The sequence below is a fragment of the Thalia democratica genome, chromosome 6 (assembly GCF_965202585.1).
Source record: "Thalia democratica chromosome 6, ktThaDemo2.hap1.1, whole genome shotgun sequence".
In the NCBI taxonomy this organism is placed as follows: Eukaryota; Metazoa; Chordata; class Thaliacea; order Salpida; family Salpidae; genus Thalia; species Thalia democratica.
In genome coordinates this window covers 5,505,611-5,511,610 of record NC_139170.1, presented here as the reverse complement: position 1 = coordinate 5,511,610, position 6,000 = coordinate 5,505,611, and positions in this window count along the sequence as shown.

The following is a 6,000-nucleotide window of genomic DNA, read 5'->3' as shown; positions in this document are numbered from 1 at the left end:
AATTTTTTAATGAATGTAAACTATTTAACACGCAAAAACTTTTTTTTGAAGTTAATATTCTTAGAAATATGAAAAAAGCGGTTAATAATATAACAAATATATAAAAGTAACTAATAAATTGTCTTTCAAGTTTGGTTTTTATAGAGAGTTAAAATGTATGTAAAATTACAAAAGTATTAAATTTAACTTAGTAAGTGCTTATGAAAGTACATAGTTTATAAATACTTAAGTATATTAGTCAATGTAAATTTTATTCTAATTTTATTTAATTTAATTTAAATAGTCATTCTATGTATAGCTAAAAGTTATTTAAAATGATAAGGTGAATATAAGTAAAACTTTTCTATAGTGTGAATAAAACTAAAACCAAAGATTATTCAAATGTCACTAAAACTAAAACTGCAGCCCGCGAAGACTTTGTAAACTTGAAATTTGGCCCGCGACCACCAACTGCCTGCCGACCCCTGGTCTAAAGTGACTGTGAAAAAATTAATATTCTTGTAAACTTTAAACCAAACTTTAGTTTTTATTTAAAGTAAAATTTGTTTCAAAATTTGTGATAACACTAAAAAAGTATTAAAAAGTATACAGCTATCTTAATCTAAATTTTTAAACGTACAAAATTTTTCATGCAAAGTATACTTGAAATTATTTTGTACATTTTCTTAAATCTAAGATATAAAAATTACAGGATGATACCGTTAAACATGTTAAAAAAGAATTTATTGATTAAAACTATATTTTTTTTTAAACTTTTATTATCAAAGACTTTAAAATAACTTTATGTATTTATGGCAAATATATAAAAATTTAAAATTACAATAAAACAAGTTTGTTTAAAAAAAAAATACAGTAGCTTACTTTTTCATAACATGTTACTGAGTTTATTTTAACAACAGTATTACATAATTGAAATGCGGAAAATAAAAACAATTACAAGTGTTTATAAATAAGTTTTACATAATTATTTTTAAGCATAATAGCTGCTTCCCTGTTTATAAAAAACATAGCAACATTATGTAAGTAATATAATCAATTTACAGTTAGTATATAAGCGATAGTACGAATATAGTTTATTCAGTAGTAAATTTATAGTTAACTCTTAACTACTACTTGTTAAACTTTAATAAAACAATTGGAAGCAGATATTTTTGTCAAATATTATTATGTTAAAATTGAGAGACTATTTGAAATATAGGAATGTTTTGTTACAGATGGTAAACAAAATAATAACTCACTAAATGTTTTTTAGCGTTTTACTTTTAGTTAGTTACTGAAAAGTTATTAAATGTTAAATTATAACTTATTATAAACTAATAAATGAAAAGTTTGTAGTAAAAAGTAGATAACAACTTAAAATTCAGTAAAAAAGCAACAGAAGTAAAAACTAAATCTGCAACTTTTAAACATAAAGTTAACTTAAAAATAAAATAAAAAACTATCGAACTAACAAGTAGTGTAAACTAACAAATTATATTTGAACATGTTTTTTTAGTTATATGTTACAAGGATAACATGAAGTGATAGGATAAAACAAAAGTAATAAGGTTATATAATAGGTTTTACTTCTTTAAAAAATAAGTACTTAACAAAATATTTCGAAGTCTTCGACTGAAAAGTAGAATGCATTATTAGAACTTCGAAGTATAGTTTTTCTTCTGAACATTAATTTTAAAACTCGTATAATTTCAATAATTTTGTGCAAAATTAAAAAACTAAATCGAGATACAATCGCTAATTTTTGGCTACAAAAATTTAGTTCAATCGCTACAAATGCTTTAAAGTTGTTGTAGTTATTTGCAGGTCTAAAATAAACATTTTTTATTTAATTTAATTTATTATTCTTCTTGTTGGTGTTATTGCTGGAAATAATGCTTATTCGGTGTAAATGTTTTAAACTTTAAGTAAAAAACAAAACTAGTTAAAGAAAAGAAAAACATTTAAAAAACTATTCATGTTTACTTTTTAAAATCTTTCATAATCAACTTGTTTTGAAAACTTACAAACAAAGAAATATTGACTAGAAAACAGAATCGCTAGTGTTGTTGTTTGTAATATTGCTGAAAACTACAATGCTTATTTTTCCAGGATTCGTAAAATAAGTTGAAAAAATGCTCGCAAACATCAGATCGCTCGTTGTTGCCGTGGTAACGCTCTTGGTTATTATGACGTCAACTGAGGCTTGCGGTGTGTTCCACACGTGCAAGAGTGATACTGATAGCGTCACATATACAGGAGGGACTGTCAACTGTGCGGCCGGGGCGTGCACTCGGGGATGAAGACTTGCTGACTTTTTTGTACAAAAAATAAATTATAACTTTTTCGTACTAATAAACTGTAACCAAAACAAGCGTGTTTGTCAACGTATTGTAGTTCAATTACAGTAAGAATATTATAGTTTTAAGTATCTCAAATCTTCCCTTGGTTGTGTGTTGTTCTTCGTGATTTTTTTGTCTTTATCAAAATCGTTTTAAATAAAAAGTCTTTTTTATTATGCAAAAAAAATCTACAAAGTTATAAGTACTCGTTACATTGCCTAAATTACTTTCAAAAAAATTCGTCTTCAGTAGGCAATTAAATTAGAACTGAATTAATTCAAATTTTTTGCCAATTAAATATAAATTATAAATTCTATTAATAATACAATGTTTCACTCGCTTGAAACTAGTCAAACGAGATCATCAGTTGAATAAAATTTTATTCAAATATAATCTAATTAATAGAATCTAATTAATAAAGTTTGAAATTCATAATTGATCATTCTCCTTATATTTAAGTTGAGAACTTTGATTGTCATCTTTAAAGTAAAAAGTACACAATGTGGTGTAGTTACTAGTTAGAACACTTGTTGCCTTAAAATAATTGTTTTTTTGTTGCAAAATTTATCTAAACTAAACTTTTATTACTTGCACAGGTTTTTTTGATTTTGATTTTATATGTAAACTTATGTTGATGTAAAGAGTATTAAACAACTTGATTCTATAGAAACCAGTTAACAAAAATTAAGACGAAGGTGTATCTATTTGTTATAAACAATATAAAATAATAGTTTTCTCATATGTTGAATTTGACCCAATGAATTCTATAGCAAGTACCTATTTTAAAACAACTTTGTTTATAATAAATTACTGTTCCATCAATTACATAAGTCGATTTATTGTTTTTAATTTTGAATATAACAAGGAAAACAATTTCTCAGACATTCAATTTTAGCGTAATCTCAAGCTAAAAATATAAAAACGTCGAACTTCAGAAAACTTAACAAGTTTTAAAAATCATATTTTCAAAGAAAACTTTTAAAAGCTATTTACTATTTGTTATTCAATCTTTTATAATTTACATATTAGATAATTCAGATTACAGCCAACTTATGACTTACGCTTAATTTTTTTTTGTGTACAGTTTAGGGATAAAAAAATAAAGTTGTTTTAGAGCTTACTGTTTATAAAAGCCAGAAAAAAGGCATTTATGATTTCTTTTAAATGTTTTAACAAAACTAAACGAATACTAATATTAAACTAATACTTTATTGTCAACAAGTTTATTTAAAATAATTCCTTTTTATCTACATAAAAAAAAAACTTACATTATTGTTGTTTTTTATTGTAAGTGACTAAAATAAATGATCAAAAATCTTTCGTTCATCGATAATTCAAATAACATGTTATTAGTTTCTAGTTTAAGTACCGTTATCATTATGTTTTTTTCATAACTTAATGGTTGCATAGTTTTATTTACACAAAAATAATTAGATTATTTAAACACATTGAAATTTGAAAGTTATTTTATAACGTATAAAAATTTATCAGTATCAAATTCTTAAAAAAGTTTATTTAACAAATATATATCTTTCTCAGTTTTGTCATTTACTTTGATATATTTAACAATTCTCTGTATGTTTTAATAGAAGTATTCTAACTGTTAGTTTTTTATTTTAATTCTCTGTTCAATTTAAAATTATTTACTTAAGTATTTACTCACTTACTTTTAGCATTTATGTAAATGTTTAGTTTTAATTTTTATGTTAGTCATTGTAAGAAAAAACCACTGCAACTGAATATAAAAATTTCTAAATACTTTTATTTATAAAAATTATAACTACATTACGAATTTCAAAATTAATTTATACCTGCTATTGGTAGATTTCATTGAAATATAGCTTTTAAAACTCTTTTTTTGTGTGTTATTTAAAACATATACTATTATTTAAAACAGTACTTGAATCGAGTTAAAAAATTATCAGTGCTGATAGATGAATTTTACTAAAAAAATTAGATTGTTTAGCATAAGAATGCGATTATTAATCAAATCATGCTTAGCTTAGGAAGCGGTTTGTTAAATTTTTTACTTTGGTTAAGTTTTATACAAAATTTCTAATAACTGTTATGAAAAATAAACATCCCGGCCAAAACTTGCCATCCAACCAAATACAAGGTATTTAATTTTTCTTTAAAAAAGAATTTATAAATTCAGGGTTTTGCACTTGAAATATTAACCTTAAATATTTAAAAAAGTAATGTTCTCTTAAAACACGTAAGTGATTACCATTAAAAAATAAAAAATAAATTTTTCTCATATGTAATGGTTATTTTAGTTTTTAGTCTTTTGTAAAGTGTTTTTTAGTAAAGTTTGATTGTGTTTGTTTATAAATATTAAGTAAAACTAATAAGTACATTGCTCAGATAATTGAAATATTCTCAAAAATTAGTTTGTGATATTGCTAAAGTTCTGGAATTTCCTACTATTATAAAATGAAGTTAATTTAATTGAAAGAAAATATAGAATTACGACGAACAATCTATTTTAATAACAATTTAAGTGTTGTTTTTTATTATACTTAAGGTTTTACATAAAAGGTAAACAGTATTTATTACGGCCATCATCAACAAAATTGAGATGCTTCGAGCCATTAGTAACAAACAATATACTATACCATACGACCATAAACAACAGTATCCAAGACAACCTACGACCGGTTTCGTCTTTATTAGAACTCACTAGGCAGGCAAAGTTTTTAGTTCCTGGACAAGACGTTAAAAGGTATCCGTGGTGTGCGACCCAATAACCGAAAGGTCCTAGGACCAAATATTTTGAGCGTCTTTTTCTATTGTTCAATAAACTATTACAATTAAAAAACTATATTCGCGAGAAACCGCTGTTGAGATCTAACCAAGCGAGCTAAAGTGCATTGAAGCGACCGCTTGTGGGCAAAGTCTAAAAATTAAAGCAGCCAAGTCGTTCACAGTCCAACGTCTCAGACATTATCATCTAAATGTGAGATTTTAGTCTACGCTCGTTTGATCAGCTTTAATCAGTGTTTATTACAGCAATCGTGATGATCAAGATACCGGTCGTAGGCTGTCTCGGATACTGTTGTTGATGATCATGTGGTAAAATTCATTATTTATTATGTATACATAAAAAGTAGCTATTAAAAGATGTAATGTTTTTATAATCAAATTAGTTTATACATCTTCTAAACTCGTAACAGAAAAAATAAAACATAACTTTTGTTCTAACATATAAGACGTTTGTGTCTAAATAAGTTATGAATTATTTAGTTCTAACAATTTCAATGTCAACTTTGGAATGTTAAAACTAAATAATGTGTTATTTTAACCGGTTATTGTATAGTTTAGGAATCATAGAACGAGTTGTCGGTAAATGATGTGTAACAAAGTCGGTATAACAAGGTTATCTACAGGTTAAAAAAATACTTCAAGTATTTTTTATTTTCTTTTAGGTTTTAAAGGTTCTTTTTAGTAGAAAACTTAATTTAAGGTGAATAAATGTTTTTAGAAGTACAAAATTACTTAAATAACAACAAGAATATAACAGCATTTCCCTGATTGGGTCATATCGCATCTTTATAGGTGACTTTGGCAATCAGGTAAATGAGTTTAAGCTAGTAAAGGGAAAATATTTATTTAAAATGAAAGCACTTATTTTTTTTATTCCTGTTGTATTTCTTATTTATGGAAATAAATTTGAAAAATATCC